Source organism: Saccopteryx leptura, chromosome 3, assembly GCF_036850995.1.
Source record: "Saccopteryx leptura isolate mSacLep1 chromosome 3, mSacLep1_pri_phased_curated, whole genome shotgun sequence".
Lineage (NCBI taxonomy): Eukaryota > Metazoa > Chordata > Mammalia > Chiroptera > Emballonuridae > Saccopteryx > Saccopteryx leptura.
Window position 1 is genome coordinate 351,829,225 of NC_089505.1, and position 21,126 is coordinate 351,850,350.

The 21,126-nt window shown below is 37.7% G+C and overlaps 1 protein-coding gene across 10 annotated transcripts in view; it reads right to left on the reverse strand.

The window, feature by feature from the left end:
• The window catches only part of TRPS1 (transcriptional repressor GATA binding 1), a 249,650-nt gene that overhangs the window by 211,746 nt on the left and 16,778 nt on the right, over nt 1–21,126 (reverse strand). Inside the window, exon 1 of one of the 10 annotated variants that reach the window (XM_066379381.1) lies at nt 12,660–12,755. The exons of the other annotated variants lie outside the window; for them this stretch is intronic. The gene's annotated coding sequence lies outside the window, so the exon portion shown is untranslated. Of the gene's footprint in view, nt 1–12,659; nt 12,756–21,126 lie in introns of those variants that run through there. 10 annotated transcript variants of the gene reach the window in all.

Consider the following 21,126-nt stretch of genomic DNA (forward strand, 5'->3'; position numbering starts at 1 on the left):
TTGTTTCCCCCCCACACATGTCATTTATCCTTTTGTTTTCCTCTCAAAAATAAATAAATAAATAAATAAAATAATCTAAAATGACAACTGTCGATTCAAAAAGGTAAATCTGACTCTGAGTGTGTACACAGGCCAGGCTCAAATTCATCTTTTTCTTCTTCATTAAACTTAAGAATATGTCATCTAATCCATGGATCAAGAGCCAAACATAAAATTGAAGTTCAAAAATAAGAGGTCATGGAAAAGTATAAATGCATTTACTATAATGATGGCTGTAATGTGATTGATTGACATTTTGTTTATATGCAAATTTGATTTACATTGATAACAAAAATAAGGAGGACAGTGCTTAGTAGGGTTATCTTTGACTTTCTTCCCAGCATTTGCCAAAGAACATCAAACCATCAAAAGGTGGTTTGATTTTAATATAGCATTGTTTTGTCTGTTTTCCAATTAGTTATTTAAAAGAAGGAAAAAAAATCTCAATTATTAACTCAATCCAGCAATGTAACTAACTAATAGCTGTCTCAGTTCTCCCAGAAGAAATCTGTGTCAGTCACTGCAAATCTATTTGGCAAATTGATGCACATATACAGTATATTGAATCTAAGAGATGCCTACCATGAAGAGTCAATAAGAATGTTCCCTGTCTTCATAGCATTGGCAAGCTAAGTATATGAGGCAAAATTTTTGTTAATTTCTTTCAGAGTGCAACTAGATATAAGATTAAAACAAATGTTTTATACTGATGATACATGGGTATTTTTAAACACACATATATGCATGTGTTAAATACAATATTTAATATAATGTGATATTTGACATAATATCTAACTCGTTATATATAACATATATGGGTTAAATATATATGTGTGTGCGTGTGTTAAGTAGCTAAAGTGCAACAGTTTTTGCCCATGAAATCGGTAAGTAAATCACAAACCACAGTGCTCATCCCTAAGGTACCACGAGAAGCAACTTAAAAGATGTCACCCACCTGAGGTCCAATAGTCGAATAAATGAACCACAGAAATGTCCAAAGAGCAAAGCACGAGTGTCACGAGGAATCAGCAAATACATACAGGCAATAAACAGGAAGAAATGTCACTATATAAGTTCCAGGAGGCCAGGGATCTCTGTTCTGTATGTATTTTTTAAAGTCCATTTAAATTAATAAACAGTACTGATGGGTATCTTTCACACTGTGTAATGGATACACACTAATGAAATGAAATCTGGTTCAGCTAGTACCCTAGCTAGTGCTAAATGCTCAATGTAGCCAACTTAGCATCATTTTCTCTTCTGATAAAATCAAATTATACACACACCCGTTGGAACCATTTTTCTCTTTTGGTAAGTACGCTGAAATTTTTCAAAAAAAAATGGATCTGATCATTTTTTTCAATGAAAAGCATTTTAAAGCTGGAAAGCAAGTTCTGGGAGTAGAACAGGCGAAACCATTTTTCCTGAGAAAAGTTTTATATACATATTAAAAAAATAAAGAAAAAAGAAAGTACACACAGACTCCTTAATAACTTGGGTATGTAACAGGCTTAGAAATCTTTAGCAGTAAGAACTTTTTTAAAATAAGCTATTATTTCAGGACATTGAACCTCTGCTCATCCCAGTCTGTTGCAGATTTCACTATGCTAACTGTTGAAGCACAGATGCCAAGAAATTCAAACATTTTCTCTACATTATTCCCATATTAGCTTCAAAAAATGAAATGTAAAGCAGTTCTTTGGTCATCTAAAGTTTAGCGGACACTGTACACATTGTTTCCCATTTAGAGAGATCCAGAATGTGTATTAGCAACCGCAGCTCTGAAAAGGCCTAGGGTTTATAGAGTGGGGGGAGTCTTCAATCTGACTCAGATCTCCCAGTATCCTCCAGCTTTAGGTCACATAATGCCCCTTACCAACAATATAAATGTTCCGCCAAACACATTTGAAGATGCAGTTCTAAACAAGAATTTTCAAAGAATAGTATTACAGGTTTCAAAGAATATGTAATATTTTTAAATGAAACAGTATTTCTTTATTACCTTGGCAGGAAAACTATGATGCCTTCATCTGAAATGGACCACCACATTAAAGGATCTACTTTTGTTTTTATTTCCAGCATGGTTATCAAAATTAAAAGATCAGGATCCACCTGACGAGGCAATGGAGAGAGCATCGGACTGGAACGCAGAGGACCCAGGTTCAAAACCCCAAGGATGCTGGCTTGAGCGCGGGCTCATCTGGTTTGAGCATAGATCACCAGCCTGAACCCAAGGTCACTGGCTTGAGCAAGGGGTTACTCGGTCTGCTATAGCCCCCTGGTCAAGGCACATATGAGAGAGCAATCAATGAACAACTAAAGTACCACATCTAAGAACTGATGCTTCTAATCTCTCTCCCTTCCTGTCTCTCTGTCCCTATCCATCCTTCTCTCTGTCTCTCTGTCTCTCTCACACACACAAAAAGGATCAGGATCCATTATCATAAAAGATGCAGAATCAGTATTTTAAAAGAACACACAGTGGCAGAGGATTACAGCTATGATAGAACAGTGAGTGAAAAAATGCAGGAGATAAACATTTTGTACAATAGGATTGCAGAGGTCCAAAATATACACGCATAAACATATATGGGTATAAGCCCAATATTACCACTGAATTAAATAGTTTATACAGATTTCATTGCAAAAAGAAGCCCTATTTTTTAATTATTGTTGCTAATGCTGTCCACTACAGTTAATCAATTTAAAACATTACCATCTTGTATACTGTTTGTCTCATTCTTTTAGAACTTGAATTTTATCTGATTAATACTGTCAGAAATCAAAATATCACGAAGAGTTTAACGAAATACAGCATGTGGAAAGAGGTTGGAGAATGACCCAGGATTACACTGAGGGACCTACAATTGACAGTGTTACAATCAGTAATTCTCAAATGCTTGCAGATACCTGAAAAGGGAATTCAGATCGACAGACTCCTCTCTGTTATTAATAAATCTCCTTCCTCCAAATTCCACTCAGTCTCCTCCTCCAGATTCTTCTGTACCCATAAGAAAGGAGAGAAAAACAAAGCCCAAACCACAGTCAGGAAACGGGTGCCTAGTGTGGACTGAGTCTATGATGTACCCTGTGTAGTGCAGCGTAGCCTCAGTCTGGGTCATTTGTCTGGGCAATGCAGAAGAGAACTTACATGTACAGAGAGCGGCTTCCCCATCTCACCCTTGCAAATCCCAGGCTCTAGTTTATGGGCTCATGGATTTTGTTTAATTGTTATTTCACTCCCCGCCTACCCCCGAAGATTAAACAATTAAAAAAATTTAAGGATAAAAATAAGCTAGGCAGAAAGTGAAGTAAAAAATGAGACAGGAAATTAATTTTAAGGTAATTTTAAACACAAAGCCAAGCAGGATGGTGAATTCCAAGTCTGAGGGGATCACCACATATCCAGGTTAGCCCTGAGCCCTCACAGCTCCTCCTTCATCCATTCACCTAGAGAGGAAGGACAGCAAATTGACACATATGTGTGGGGTGTGGAATTAGGTTAGAAATTAGCTCACTCATTAAATATTTTATACAGGTAATCTAATCAGCCTTTACATTCATCTGCGTTCACTATAAACTTGAGAATCTATCTAAGAATACTCACACACACACACACACACCTTTAGAAAAGATTTTCACCACCTGCACCCCAATTAGTAGTTCCTTTTCACCATCAATCTTGTGGACACCTGTCATAACAAGCATAAACAATATATATCTTCTAGATTCAGGTGTTTTACAAACAGTCCCTTCAAGATCTAATTAAATGTTGAAAGAAATCAAAAGTCAGAACTGTACTTCCTTTCAGGCTCCCAGTCTTGAATGGATATATATTGTGACCTGAATTTTTAGATAATAACAAAAACTGACTATGTTTCTCTAACTATGAGCTAGGCACTATGCCAAGAGTGCATTGTCTCATTTGATTTTCGTTTTTATTAACAATTCTTTGAGTAAGATATTTTTCTTATCTGCATTTCACAGATAAAGCACCTAAGATTTAGAAAAGGTTAACCATTCGCCTAGATCACAGACCTACCACATGAAAGAGTTGGGTCTGACCGCTCGGTTTTCCACCACATTTCTCACAAATGCTCCAGTATTTTTATGAGCAATAGTTAAGCAATGTCAGCATAGATATAAAAGTGATAGCGCTTTATGAAACTTGCAAGAGAATACAATCCAACAGATACTATTTGACAAAGATTGCCATCAAATGTACTTGACTGGTTTTATGGCTGTGTCAGTGAATATACAATCTTCCCAATATTCTTACGGACTTCTTATTAAGCATCCTAACTTTGGGTTTGCCTAGTAACACCTAGAACATCACTAAGTATATCGAATTATCCACCGCTCGAATGGATTTACTTCTGAAGAGTTCTCTATGAGCTCTTTAACATTCTAAAATTCAAAATATTCTATATTAATAGCATAATATAGAAAAGTAAATAAAAGTTTGTCTTTTAAAGGAATAGGCTGGGACAAAAGAGAATACAGAAATGTCTCAAACATCAGGATCAGATTCCTACAATTTAAAAAATCTAGAATTGGGAGGGGGTGGGAGAAGGGTGTAAAGAGGGACAAATATAAGGTGACAGAAGATGATTTGACTTTAGGTGATGGGTATACAACAGTCCAATACGCTATAGAAATATTTACCTGAAACCTCTGTACTCTTATTGATTGATCAATGTCACTCTGTTAAATTTAATTTTCTAAATAAAATTTTAAAAATTGATAAAAAATAAATAAAAGTAAAAAATCTAGAATGACAAAATACCAGAAGTTCAAGTTAAAAGAGCATGTATGCTTGCATGCACACACACATTCACAAGAGTGCTCATACATCATTATTTGAATTGTCAAAAACTGGAAACAACCCAAATGTACATCAGTGGTAGAATAGATTAAAAAGTTGTGGTTTATTTTTTTTTATTTTTTTTTTATCAATGTCTCTCTCTTACTTCCTCGTTTCTTTTTTTTTAATTTCTTTTATTTATTTATTCATTTTAGAGAGGAGAGAGAGAGGGAGAGAGAGAGAGAGAGAGAGAGAGAGAGGAGAGAGAGAGGAGAGAGACAGGGGGGAGGAGCTGGAAGCATCAACTCCCATATGTGCCTTGACCAGGCAAGCCCAGGGTTTTGAACCAGCGACCTCAGCATTTCCAGGTCGATGCTTTATCCACTGCGCCACCACAGGTCAGGCAAAAGTTGTGGTTTATTACTGTGCATTCCTATCTAACAAAATATTATATTGCAAAAAATAAAATTAAATTAAATTAAATACATACAACAACACAAATGAATTTTCACAAAGGGGTGTTAAATGTGAGACATCAGACACAAAAAATGCATACTTTTTAATACATATGAATGCTGTATTTTAATTCATGTAAAGTTTAAAATCAAGCAAAATTAACCTAAAGTGAGAGCTGACGAGTGAGTGATTAATTCCTGGGAGAGGGAAGGGAACAGAGAACATGAGGGGCCCTTAGGGAACTTGTATGATACTAACAATGCCCCTTTGTTGACATGAGATAAAGCTACACAAGAGAATTTATTTGTAATAATTCATTGAGCTATAGACTTATGATCTGTTCATTTTCATCTGAAAAGTTAGAGAAAAAGAGAGTGTGCGCGTGTGTGGTATGTATGTGCACAGGTGTTGTGTGTGTGTGTGTGTGTGTGTGTGTGTGTGTGCATGCGTGATATTTTTCAGTGATACGGCCATTGCTCTTCAGGAACCATGGAGTAATAAATTGAGAATAAACCTTTCAGCTGCTAATTTCTGACGGGCAATCCAAGCTATCCAATGAAATAGCATGCTGTCTTTGACTACTCAGGCCACACAGAGCCCGGACGTGCCAAAGCAGGCAACCAGGTGGTAGAAGAAAGAAGAGAAATGGGAGAAGAAAATAAATAGTTCTGGACAAAAGAGATTTGAAAGGGTAAAAGAATTTTTTTTTAAAAAAAGATCGGAAGCAAAAACAAGAGCAGAAAGCAACTGATAGCCTTTAAAGGAAAAGACAGCAGAGACAGGGAGAGAAGACAGGAGGGCTCTGTCTGCCTGCGTGGGGAAAATGGAAGTGTTGGAAGGCGGCAAGGCACAGACACGTATCTGTGGTTATTAAATGTCTCATTAGGATACACGACATCAATTAGACCACAGAGACAAACTCAGTCAAGGGAACTAATATGTTGCTGTTGGTACCCATTATGTACCAGCCATTTGCTCCATGGCTCACATAAATTCTTTCATTTAGTCCTCACTAACGCCTGCAAGGAATCTATGAGCCCCATTTTAACAAATGAGAAAACTAGAACTAAAAAGGAGATAATGTAACCTGTTTACCTTAGAAGGCTGAATGAAATCAATGAAAAAAACAGCCAAAACAAAAGAAAAAAAATACTGTGGCTTTTTCGACAATTCTCATCTAAATGCTGAAGAGTTTTAGAAAGCTGAATAAATGCTGTGTTTAAATAAAGTGTGATGGATTCTACCTTCATCTAAAGTGGTTGTTTTCAATCTGTGTGATAAGGAATTCCATCTCCCCAACCAAATAGCGATGGCTGTTTCTCATCTTGCATAAAAAAAGAGATGAGTTAATAGGTAAAATTCTATCCGTTTCAAACTTTCCACCTGGTTAATATTTTCTGGAGACTTTGACTTCTGTCATCACGTGGCTGCCGAAAAAGAATGAACAGGCAGCACACAAACGTTAACGCAGAAACTTGAAAATATTGTTTCTGAACACTGTTTCCTGAGGCATTTACTATTTGTGTTGTTGGGACCAGCAGACATATAATACCTACAAAAATGTCAGTGACTTCAATGCGATGTTTTACTGTCTGGTTAGATGTTCCCAGTAGTCCTGTGGTCTTCTTATCATAAGCAATTAAATATAATCCTGAAAATATAATCATTGTATTCTAAGTTAATGTGTGTTCATTTATATATCAATATTCTAAAATATTTAAAATTATTATTTAAAATTGATCTTTTCCCAAATGCTTGATATTCTACCTATGAAGCACAAGTTGACACATTTAATTCTCAACATCACTGCTGGCTACGCCATGAATGCTGGGTATTAATGGTTTAAAATGCACTCTTGCTCATTAGGTTGGAAAATAAAGTCACCAAAGTAATGTTGGATTTCATATACGCAGTCTGCTTATGGGCAAGGGCACTTCATACTGAAATTTCTAATCAATTAACTCATTCATACAGTATGTGTTTACTAGGCACATAATATGTTTAGAACAATGTTGGTGAATATTAAAATGAGAAGAAATTTTAAGAGAAATTGTTGCTTTCTAAGAAACTAGTTCCCTCCATCATGGATATAAGGATCACAACAAACATCACAATAATATGACAGGATATGATAGGATTTCATACCAGTCACCCATGCACACAGTAAATGCCCTTGAAGGCAAAGAGTAAGTCTTAAATTCTCTTATCTTTAATGAGTGTTATTATTTCCACTGTTTCTTTCACTCTTAATAGAATAATGTGGTCAACAGCACTGGAATCAGGGAGACAATAGTGGAGATGATACTGAGGGAGAAGAAGAAAAACCAGCTTTGAGAAAGCAAAACAGCATTGCTGCAAATTGGAGTTTGAGAAACAAAGGTTGCTCTCCCGTATAAACACTTGCCAAGGGACAGTGAAAAATCTGGGGGTGGGGGAAGGCAGATTGGGCAAAGGGGATCAAATAAATGGTAATGGAAGAAAACGATAATTTGGGTGGTGAGCGCATAATAGAATATACGGACATTGCATTATAAAGTTGCACACCTGAAATTTATAGAATGTTATTAACCAATACTATATACATACACATATACATCCATATATCGGTAACTGTCTGGATCATTGAAAGATGTGGTTGCAAAGGCTAGTAAGTTAGAATCTTGAATCCCAGCTGATGAGGCTGGAGTATTTACAGAAACAGGAATCCCCTTGAAGTTTTTAATAGAAAAAATTAGGAAAACTAAACTAGAGGTGGTGAGGAAAGGTGAAACATGAAAAGACATCCTATATCTCAAAAAAAAATCAAATATGTTTCAACTCTGATCATAAATGAAAGAAGATTAAAAAGAACAATCAGAAATATCTTACCAGCTCAGATGAAAAGGTGGCATTACTGAGATACATTTGTGAGATTACTTAGGCATGTCTGTGTAAGTGTGTATCTCAGATAGTTTAAACTGGAGTTATATCTATTAATCTTCTATTTATCTGCTTCGATAATTATAGCCCTGCCTGGACAGTGTTCTTCTTTAGTCATTCATATTGATAGTCTCATGACCAAGAAAGTTAACTATGAATGAGTAGGTGCTGTTTAGTAAAAATTTGAGTGAACTCTTTGAAGTCAGGAAACTTACTATGTTTAGTAAAGTTCACGGAAAAGACACAAATAGAGTTAATCAACTGACTAATTTCCCTACCTGAAACCCATTTGTTTATTTCTGAAGTGCCTGTCCATACTTGTTTATTCCTTAGCACTGCTGATCCTAATCCAGTCCAAATCTTAAGGTCTTAGACCTGTAGCATTTTATAAACTTTTCCAAAGTAACTTAGAAGCAAGCCTTCCAAAATGATTCCAGATCCTTCTAGTCCCATTGGGAGCTCACTCAGAAATTGGTCAAAACTTAAAGATAATCCAACCAGTATATTTGGATCCATGTAAGTCAGTAGTTAAAATAATAGCCCAAAAAGTTTATGGGATTAAGTACAAATTGGTAGTTGCAGAATAGTCAGAGGGATGTAAATTACAGCATGGGGAACATAATCAGTACTATCGTAATAACTATGTATGGAGCCAGACAGGTACTTGAAATATTGGGATCGCTTTGTAAAGTATGTTTGTCTAAATACTATACTGAATACCTGAATCTAATATTGAGTAATAGTGAATGTAAACTGCAATTTTTGTTTACAAAATCACAATTCAAAAACAATAAAATAAAAGAGAGAGAGAATCTAACTCATTTTAATTTTAAAAAGTACTGCTCACCTGATAGAAGTTAAGACTGGTTTTATATATATATATATATATATGTATGTATTGGAATCATGGCCCATGTTATTAAATTTTCTCAAATATTAAAAAGAAAACATAAAAAGTAAAGTAAAATAATGACCAGGAAGAGCTCGACACAATACTCCTCTTTATTTTAAGCCAGATCTATACAGAGGGAAGACTTGGTGGACCTCAGATTTAGGTTCTTAAATGTGCATCTGAGATTTCACTTTAAATCACTACTTCCTGGTTATCTACTCAAGTCTCCTGGTTCCTTCCCATCCAGATGGTATTTATTTTTGAAGTAGGAGCAGTAAAAATCAGGTCATTTTGAAGCAAAACTTAGTCCTCTTTGTGCCCATTCCAAACAATTCCTCTAAGACTCTGTAGCCGAGATCCTGGAGACATGAGCACCAAGTCTAGAACGAACTGACCTGAGAATCTGTGTTAAGGCCATGAAGGTACCTTTAGGCACAAGCCAAATGCATTTTTAGCCAAAAAATCTGGAGCTGTTCTCAAGTTGGAGATAATAGGCCTTGCAAAAAGTTGTGGGCAGAGATCTCCTTGTACTGCCAACAGCAACTCCTGGCAAAATGCCTTTTTTTTTTTTTTTTTTAGGTTGGACAGAATAAATAAAGAGAGAAACTCACACACACAGACACACACTGTTGCACACACACTCGAAGGACTACAGAAGCATATAAACCAAAAGTTAGGTTTTCCTCTTCTTTGAAATGATCTATATTGTCTTAATTCCTGTAATAATAACTTGTCTACTATAGGGAATCACCCTTCTAACCTTGAACCCTCCATGACTTGGGATTGGGGAACTTTAGTTAAAAGCCCTGAGTAAATGTCTCTTGGATGCAAAACCAAGAAACTGTGTAAGTGCATGACCTTTGTGCAGACAGAAAGGAATGCATGTGAATGAGCTTTAGAAAATTAGCCTAGAGGTTCTAGATTGCCCCTTTCTTTGTGCTTGTTAATTAGCAAAAGAAAGAAAAATGTACTGAGCTAAATGAGAACTTTCTCCACGTCAGCAAATGGCCATTAGTCATTCTTTCCCCTTATCACTTGGTCTCCCTCCCTTGTAATCCTTTAACCTCTGTGTGCTTCTGATAATAAAAGCTGAGGGAGAAGGAAATTCAGGAGGTCTTCCTTGCCTCCCTTGACAAGCCTCCCCCTCTTCCTCTTGACATCAGTTTGTGTCTTGAGTAGGTTTTTTTCCACGTGACACTGGTAGTTCCCAGTGGGCTGGAGTACTCACAGTCTACTTTAGAATGTTATTTTTTAGAAGAAATGAAAAGAGAAGAGGATACAAATTAAATGCATAAGGTGATAGACACCGAAATAGACCATAAAAAGCACTGTGTACAATGGTTGCCATGCTCCCCTTTCTTCCCCAACAGACTATGAGCTCTTCCCAGCAGCACAGAGTAAGCACTGTCTATGTGCTGAATGAAGAATGACAACAAGCCACCAACTTCTACTGGGGGGCAAGAGGTACTTCTTGAACAAGTCAATTCATAGTCACTATGTCATTTTCAAAAAGAAGGCAGCCAAACATTTTTTGGTAGAAAAAAGAAAAAGCAGATTTGACTATATTTCACTTTTTAAAAGGTCACTGAACTTTTTGCTTTAAATCAATGTTTCTCGGCCCCATTTAGTAGCTCAGTGGATAGAGCGTTGGCTCAGCATATGGACATCCCAGGTCCCATTCCCAGTCAAGGCACACAGGAGAAGCAGCCCTGTGCTTCTCTTCTTCCTCCCTTTTCTCTTCCTCTTCCTTCCCTGCAGCCAGTGTTGACCTCAGATGCTAAAAATAGCTTGGTACTCCAGCATTGGCCCCATACAGGAGTTGCCAGGTGGATCCCAGTCAGGGCATATGTGGGAGTCTTTCTCACTATCTCCCCTCCTCACCTCTAAATAAATAAATAAATAAATAAATAAATAAATAAATAAATATTGCTCTTAGTCTGCATGCTGAAGGTACAGTGTAAATCAAACAGTGGCTGCGGAACGTCTGATGTCTGTCAGTCAGCTCATCAGGAAAGCACTGAATACAGAAGCAGTGTGTCTTTTAACAAACTGGGAGCCTTTAGCTTCTTAAGTGAAAATACTCAGAATTCTTTGGTTCCACAGTCTGTTACCAAGGAATGTTATAAGCGATACAAAGATTGGAAAATATGATTTAAATATAATCATATGTATTAATTATCAACATTGTAATTGTTTTCAGAGAAAAAAATCTCCTTTATAAAAGGCATTTTAAAAATTTTTCATGTTAAAATGTTAATTTTATATACATTCTTCTCCTAATACTGTATGCAACTCTATGTATTAATTGGAAAAAGAGAGACAGTCTCCTTAGTGGAGTGGTAAAACAATATTTTTCTGAATTTAAAAAAGGTTTCATTTTTTCATGGTGGAGGATATACATGTTTTTCTAAATTGCTAAAGAAAACAGACCCTCTCCTCACTCCTCAGCTTCGCCCCACCCCTGGCTTTTAAGACTTTGCAACAGCAAAATGATAAGCAACAATTTCTAAGGTATAAAGGGACACAGATAAGCCTACCATTTAAAATCAAATCCACCCAATTGTCAGACTTCATAGTAACAAAGAAATCATAGTGACAATATGAGTTTGCATCAGAGATCAAGTTTCTGAGAAAGAGGATGGAAATGGAATTGTTGATAACAAATCTATTATACTGAAGATTGTCCAGGGTACATACTCCAAAGGTTTGAAACCAATACAACTTGACTTCATTTTCTTGCCTTGTAAGGTGCCCACAAATGTTGAAGGATATAGCCTAGGTTCAAAATGAGAGCGTCTCTCAGTGACAGGTAAACTGATGTCCTGGAGATACTCAAGGTTGAAGGGGTAAATATTTCACTTATATCCATTCTCGCCTGTTTAGGAGGTAAGCATCTGGTGTTCAGAGTCTGCCAATGAGACTTATTTCTTTATCCAGGTACTTAGGCTCAAGCAGTCCTGGGCAATTTAACTGTTTAAACTCAATACTACTGCTTAACTTGCGGGGGTGGGTTGCAGCGGGGGATAGTCTGGATTCGTGTGCAGCAAGTTTTCTGTAAAACTTAAAATATTTTTGAAGAAATATGGTAAAGTGATTCTCCTTCTGGAACTAGACCCACTGACACTGTCACATTAACTCACAGCTTGTTAAATACTGTGCAATCTTTCTATAACATTCTTTGTTATGAGACTAGAATCAACATATGGGAATTGATCTTTTCCTGCTAAACTGAAGTCATTACTAACTACTCATCTGTGACATGTACTCTTTCTTGTAACCAGGGATTTTAGCTTCACAAAATTTAGAAACTGCCACATTGTTTCTTGGCATCGCTTTCAAATGTGACATCATTTAAATTTTGGAAAAGTCTGTTACAACAAATACGCTAGCAGGTTCTGGGTAAAAGATTGCCCAAAAGGGGCAGTCGGGTCTCTGTAGGGACCAACCACAGTTCATTCTTTCAAGCTATACCTTCACATGCCTTTCATTAGAGGCACATGGAATTACAATGAGCTCACAAATGTATTTCAAAATGGGTTATCAAATTACCAGAATATAGAAATGACTTCCAGTTACTGAAAATCTGTATTGAAATCCAACTGTGATGTGGCGAGGCGAAGCTCCATCTCCAGTTTATTTCATTTCCAAAGTCTAAGGAATATAAGTATTTTTAAGTATGCACATTTATTATTGAATACTTTTTACATGTAAACTATAAATACAAACATAGATATATGCCTAGTGAGTCATTTATTACAGAATACAAAACAAACAGGGAACTGGGTCTAAATGACAGAGAAGTTTTCAGAGAAGCAGTATCATTCAGACCCCCTGAAATTCTCATTTTGGAAATTCTTGAGTGATTTCTGGAACTTCCTCCCTCACTTGAATACTTACATAATAAAAAGAGAAATTCCAGTCTTCTCATCAACACACTGCAAGCCCTTAGTTACAGAGCCTGTGAAATATTTATTTCAAGTATAACTCGAAAGCAGCATTTGCCAACAAAAATTTAGTATTTATACTCTCAATAGCGACCTTTTTTCTATTGAGTCAAAAATTATTCCCATGGTTCACTGTAATTTCCCCTAGAAAATACGAATGACATCTCATGTGTCACCGTTAAGAAATTTTAGTCTGAGCTTCTAATCTCAAAAAGCCCTTTATTAATTTTAATCATTTTCTTATTTCTTTAAGACATATTTTGTAAACAAATAATATTTTTATTCTATATTAAAGCATGCTTACTTCTCAAAAAAGAAAAAATAATACAGACACACGCCCGCTTAAAAATTGTTGCAAATCATGCCTCAGAATCACTGTCCCATACAGCACAACCTACAGAGGCTATGGAATCACACGACTATTTATTATTCTCCTGTGGGAAAACTGGGTGACCTCAGTAGTAACAAATCATTTTTATTCACAGAGTGCTTATAATCATGTGGCACATCTCCCATATATGAAAAAAGAAAGATAAATTTTGAAATGTCCAGCGAGTATAACTGAGTATAATCTGTGAGACACTACTCAAGAAAGGGTCTGATGTATTCTGACAAAGTTACCACAACCTATTGACAAATAACATGATGATTAATTCTGAAGGGGAATTTTGTAAGAGTCATTTGAAAGAAAAGGAAGACATTTCATGAAATGAATATAAAAAGTAAGCGATGACAGGAAATTTCTGGCTTTCCAAAAGTTACATGTTAAAAAATGTCATGTATTTAAATGAAGTACTAATATCAATACTATTTAAAATAAAAGGGATGGCATGGATCATTAATGACCCAAAGAGTAAGGCACAGATAAACAATGTGAGAAAAATAACCCCAAAACATGTCTGTCAGCAAGCAACCTTTACATTCAGAGCGGCCTTGAACACCAAACCTTATACAACAGAAATCTCAGGATAAGAACTGATGAATTAAAGCATATATTCTTCCAAGGAAACAATGCCAGTTAGCCTTTGGGAAAAATTGATGCTACTCTTCTCTATAATTCCACTCTCCCTATATTGTAAATATAACTTTTTAAATTAAAAATTAAAAGGTCTTAGAAACACCATTTTGAAGTCTAAATGAATATTCCCATAGTTAATGATATGTGAAAATTTAAAAGATCAAAAACAGGACAATGATAATAATTATTATTATAAATATTCTCAAGGCCCCTTGGCATTCACCAAACCTGTCTTTACATTTATAATTTAAATTTATTCTTCTCCCCAGACCCCAAAGCCTGTTCCCAGGTAGTATTACTCACAGGATAACTAGGGAGACTGTAAACTAGAGAAAGTAGAGACTACTCTAATTGTGATTTTATTCCAATAAAGCCACACCACAGATAAGAAAACATAGCTATGACCTGTTGATCTTCTAAACACAGCTGGACACTAGCCAATTTCAGACAATCACATGTCCCAGAAGACAATGGGATGGCTGGAACGTCTTTATTTTAATTCATAGTGCACCTATCTGAAAAAAAACAAATAAGCTTGGAAAGAGGCCAACATGCTCAAATAATTGACAACCGCAAAAAAAAAAAAAAAAGGTTAAAAAATATTATAGTGTGCATTTATGACCACTAAAGTAGTAAGTAATTCTTAAACTCCGGGAACACCTGCTCTAACAATAAGAAAAATATATGGTAGACTTCAGTCTCTGTTTATATATTAGGACCAATGTTTCTGGTGCTGGAACTCAAGTTTGTTTTCCTAGGGAAATTATTTAGTTAAGAAGTTGAAAGACAAAAAGTACCTACCGATCAGTTTAGTGTTGTTTTTGTTTTTAACCATAAGCTTATTATTTTCTTTTCAACATATTACTTTTAAATGATTTACTGATTTTAAATCATTTCATAAATTTAACTTTTGTAGTACAGTATCTCCATTTTTATACTCTTATGAAATCAGCATAACAAAGCCTCAGCCATTCCAAAAGCCTTTCTATATTAACTTTATAAATAGCAATACTAGAAATTAATCTGTTATGTTTAATAAAAGAATCTAAATGGGCCCTCTTTTTTAAATTTTAAAATGAGCCAAGGCATCAATATATGAACCCCATCACCTACAAGTTAAAATGGCCCTGTCGCATCAAGCTATATATCAACTAGTTTCTTTACATCAGGCATACTGAATTTTCAAGGCAAAAATGAAGAAATTATATATAAATTATATGACACAATAAATTCATTCCTTGCTAAATATCTTTTGTAGTAAGGAATTTATGAGCAGTTCTACTAAAAATACTGATATATCTTGATATACCCTTAATAAGATGAGCTTCCAAAAAAAATTAATAAAGAGGGTGCAAAAAGCATAGCCTTAAAAAAGAACTAATTTAAAAATAAACTCGATGATGTAGAGGGATAAAACTTGAGAGGGATCCATCCATGCAGAACAACTGTTTCAAAATTCATCATGAAGAAAACTTTAAGGCCTCAATTCCCAGAACACGAAATACATATAACAGAAGCCTCAGCCACTCCAAAAAGGCTTCCTGTGCTGTTAAAGACTACTAAATTATAATCGAAGTTGTGATTTAGAGCATGTGACTTTCTGATGTTTATTTCATTCACAGCCTTCTGACTGACAATGCACGAGACACAGTGCTTGCATCCACCCAAGAACGTTTGCCTAAGTAGATACACTTCGAAATACCAGAAATAAGGCTTAAGCCATTCCATGCAAACTCTCAAAAAGTCTGTGACTGATGAAAAGACTAGTACACATATTTGGATTACTATAATGAAAAACTAGAACTTCAGTTATCTCCAGTGGCGACTGTGTCTCCATGTGGCACACAATGGTCACAGGTGAATAATCAGCTTGGAAGAGAAGTGTTGAGAAACTCATCTTGGGATCAGCGGGAGGAAATGAAATTTGAGCATCCAATCCATGCAAGGCAGCAGAAAGAGAGGAAGCAAGGGAGAAAGAAGACAAGACAGGAGGAAGCAGAGCTGGTGGAGGGCACAGGAAGCCGGGCTGGAAAGCGGGGAGCAGGGCAGGGAGGCGAGGCAGGAGATGCAGGCGAGGGCAGGCAAGCCCCAGGCCGGCCGGAGGCTGGGAGGCGGCAGAGCCAGCGGGCAGGGCGCAGGCACCGAGCTGGGAGCCCGGCGCGCAGCAGCCAGCCCGCCGAGGTTCGAGGGGGAGCCAGCGCGCACCACTGCTTCCGCAGGACTTCCTGCGACAACACGCCCACAGCCCGGGTGTGGAGCGCGCGTGGTGGCTGCAGCAGGCCCCAGGGTTCATGCGCAGCAACCAGCCCAGCCCCGACACACAAAGCGCCTGCCGCCTGCAGCTTCAAAGGCAGGGCCACAGGCAGCGCGCAGCCGTCTTCCCAGACAGCCAGCTCACGCACTCTGCAGCTTCTGGAGAAGCAGGGAAAAGGAAGTGCAATCCTATTTCTGCTGCTCATCTGCCGTTCGGGTTCTTTTTTTCCCCTCAAAAAATCAAAGGAAAAAAAAAAGCTCTTTTACTTTTAGTTCAGTGACTGACTATACTAACCACCAAAAACAGGCTGGGTCTTTATAGCTCATTCATAAAATACAACAGACTGTTGTGTTTTTGTTTTTTATTAATCCAACAGAGTCAAAAGGCTAATACTGTATTTAGATGACAAAAGGTTTTTTTTGTTGTTGTTGGTTAGTTGGTTTTTATGTCTGACCCAAACCAACCTCTCCTTTTTGTTTTTGTAACACACAGAAGCCAAGTCAGAATGCCACCCTTGTGAAGACCCTCTATGGGTCTTGAGAAGGAGTTACCCAGGAGGGCAAATAATTTAAGAAGCACAAAGTCCTCAGGATTAAAGGGACAGTACCACATCTCCATGTCATTCAACAACTTCCCCTTATAAGAGTCTGCTGATCACAGCCTTTTTACTGTAATGGAGTCAAGAGGAGGCAGCTATTTAGACTAATATGATTTTTTTCAACCGGGAGATTGCAGCCTTTCCTATGGAGAAAATACAGGTTGAATGTGAATTATAACTAACGCCAGATTTTAAAATGCCTTATGTATAAAGGTGACGATTTTATCTCTGACAATGAACACAGGTAGATGAGGGCCTAAGAAGAAAATCTGTAACAGTGCCGACATGCAAGTCACCGAGTTCTTGAAACCCCTGGCATATGCAGCACCTGAAACCCTGCTCACACCTGACAGGAAATAAAGAACAGCATACCAAGCCTTAGCTCTCCAGCCAGACGGCCCAGGTTCAAATCCCGATTCTGCTATTTGCTACCTGTCACAGCCGAGGCAAGGCATGAAAACGTCCCTGAGAAATGAGGATGACCACAGTTCCTATCCAAGTAGAAACACTACACTTAGCAGTGTACTAAAAAAATATACGAGCCATGATCATCATTTGAACCTGGCCCCTTGTGGAAGGTTAATCTCTTGAAAAGCAAGCAGCCTTTCCCCTGTCAACCTAGCTCACCCAGGACCTGTGGCTGCGCTCACTTCTACTTAGTGATCAGAGACCAAATCGGTTAGTTAGTTGTTGCTACATGCCGCTCATTTCTATGCAAACTGTGTCCAGCCTTTGGGCAAAGTTTGCATGCCCTCTGCTCCCTGATTTTCTCAAGTGAAAACACGACGACGGACACAGTCATAAATGTGCTCCTTCCCCTCATTAAAGGGCACCTCACAGCTTCATCGGACAGGAAACGAGCTCGGCGCACATGCCGTCCAGCTGGCGAATGGAGGCGTCTTCAGCAGCGTCCTCTCCTCCTACATACTGTCTGATAAGGAACATTTTAATGGAGCCAACACATACATTTCCTTCCTCTATTTCTGCATTTAGCAGACAAGAGAGCAGGAGAGTCATGTCAGGGATTATGAAACTGCAATAAAGAGATTTCTAAGCCACCAAGGCTACCAGAACATCAGGTCTAAATTTCGCCTCCTCACTTTCGACCAAAAGTATGCACCCCGTCCTTCAGTTGTGGAAAAGTACAGAGGATTTAAAAACCTCTACTTATTAACTAGACTGTACTCTTCAATGAAACTCTATTGTCAATTAAATAGTTTGCAAAATTCAGGCCAATATTCCTTTTAAACATCCAATGGTCTCCTTCTAAGGATTATTTTTAAAATAATTTTAATCTTTTCTTTTTTGTTATTTTTTTAATTTTATTTATTCATTTTTAGAGAAAGGAGAGAGAGAAAGAGAACGGGGAGAGAAACAGGAAGCATCAACTCCCATATGTGCCCTAACCAGGCAAGCTCAGGGTTTTGAACTGGCGACCTCAGCACCCCAGGTCAATGGTTTATCCACTGCACCACTGTAGGTCAGGCCTTTAAGGATTTTTAAAGTTAAGGAGTAACATCAGAAAAGTAAGCTTAAAAATGCAGTTAGTGAAGGTTTTTAGAAAGCTTTGGAATGTTTTATTATTAAGGAAGAAATAGATAAATATGAGTCCTATAAGTAATGACCTGTCCTAAAGGTAAAGAAATTAATTAATTAATCAGATCTTTTCCTTGATTTATTCTTCATGGTTCCATGTCCATACAGATTTGAAAATGCACAATAATGATTTTCCAGAGCTGTTTAAAATCATATTTAAGTGCTTGATGGATTCAAATATTAAAAGGGACTTCCTCATTCTCAGATTAAAGTATATGTTTTAGTTAAAAAAAAAAAAAGAAAATACTACAGAGAGAATGCCAAGGATATGGTCTTTAAAAACAAAAAACAAACTTCAAAATTGTTTCCTCGCTTTTAAGATGAAATTAAAGCGATTGTTAAAAATCAAACATGCAAAGAGGTCTCCGGCATTCTTGTCCCAACATGAGACATGTCTCAGCAGTTAGTATTCAGTTATCACTTTATTGGCGACCTCGCGAGGAGCTGTGGATAGTATATAGAGTGAAGGGAGGTTCTTTCTCACCACCATAAGCCTGGGCACCCCGAAGCACCATTACTGTGGCTACGCTCAGCTCCTGACAAACCCTATTCATCAATACCCTTGTTAGGTCTTCTGAAGGTCTGAGTCATCCTTGTGCCCTTAGCGGCCAAGCACTGCACTGCTTACAGGTACCTCTCACCATGAAGCCAATACAGAAGCCCCCGTCCTCAAACATCATGACACAACATTTGGGCTGACAAATACTCCACAGGTGGAAGTTAAAACTACACATTTCTGACTCTTGACTTTGGAGCCTGACACTGTTATCCTTCATGTTTGAAGGGCACATCCCATCACCTGTACCTCTGTAGTTCCTCAGATTCAGTAAAGCACAGCAAGATGCTGTGGGTTTTCACCTTACTACAGTTTGCCAGTGTATCTGGGCCCCCCTTGCCTGACGCTGTCATACCTGGCTCAGTGGTATTAGTCAAGAAGAGACAGAATTTGAAAGCACATTGCAAAATGCAGCATGTTAAGCCACAAACAGCAGCATTTAGGAAAAACACATTATGGCGAACTTCAAGAAATGTCTACTGATTAGGCAACATCAGATAATTCTTTTCTTCTCTGAAACCTGACAATCCAATTTCACAATTTCTCAGCACCTAAAGGTCTTACACTCTTCTGGACAAAGTGTTCCTTCCCCACGTGCCAATGTAATGCCTTTTGAGAAACCCTTTGTATCCAAGGCATTGTAAAGAGCAGAAAAGTGAGCTGGCTGTGTTCTTCCTGTCTTCAAACTTGCAACGGGAGCTCAGGACAGGGTGTGTAAGTCTAGTATATGTGCTGCCGAAGTGAGCACCAGGGGTGTTTAAATCTAAATGAGCAGAATTGGGAAGGCTTCCGAAAGAAGAAATACAAAAGCCAACATCTGAAAAATAGGTTAAATTCCTACCGTTAAGTTGGATGAAAGATGTTTCTTGGAAGAACATGAGCGCAGGTTGGTTTGGGAATGTCCTGGGACTGAGCACTACATTGAGGATAGAACACAAGGTGTGGTATGGATGGAATGGGTAAACTGGGAGCAGAGCTTCGGGTCCTGAATGCCAAGCTAATGATGACAAACAGCTTTATAAACCAAGACCTATGATATCTGAAGACCACTGACAATGGCACTAAGAAGGCTAGTCAGGTGCAGAGGTGAATGAACTGGAGTTATTTCATTCAGCTCCAAAGCTGAAAGCATGTAATAATCCTCAAGGAAAAGTGTAGAGATGAAGAGGAAAGTCAAGGACCAGCTAGAATTATGGTCAGGACGCAGTGCCCTAGAAGTCAAGCCAGAAAAGATACTCAAGAAATGGCTGGCAGCCTGGACTCTGGCAGCACAGTGGATAAAGCGTCAACCTGGAATGCTGAGGTCGCCAGTTCAAACCCTGGGCTTGCCTGGACAGGGCACATGAGACAGGCAACCAATGAACTAAAAAGAAGCAACTCAGAGTTGATACTTCTCACTCCCCACCCTACCCCCTTGTAAAATCAATAAATAAAATCTTAAAAAAAAAAAAAAAGAAAAGGGAACAAAAAAGGACTGGCAGCATCTGTTGCATTTAAGAGATGCCATCAGATGGAAAGACAATTGGCCTTGGCTACCGTGAGGCCACTGGTGTCCTCAATACAGCAGTGTCAACAAATGGAGGGGTCTTGTCAGGCTTCACTCAGCTGAGCAAGGAAGAGGTACATGAAAAGAAACCCAGATTCAGCCTTTCAATATTTTACCCACTCTGGGTTTATTTTTATATCTGCGTAGGTTTATCTTTTATCTGCAGAAAAAGTAGACCACATTCCATATCTGGCTGAGGAACATTCTAATTAATAAATCTCAAAGAGCAATATTTTGACTTTGAGCCATGCCAAGTACAAGAAGGAATCCATCTGGAAATAAATAAAAAGTAGCCTTTTCTTTTTGTTTTACCTTGTATTTTTAAACTGTCAAAGGAAGATATATTCAGTATGTGTCAATCATTAGGTAAAATCACTCCAGCACTCTAACCCTAACCCGTCAATCAGCTTCAGTAGCCATATATGAGCTCCATAATCACAACGGGATTTTTCCTGGATTCCAAGAATGCTCCATAAACAACTGCAATTGGACTGCAATCCAAAG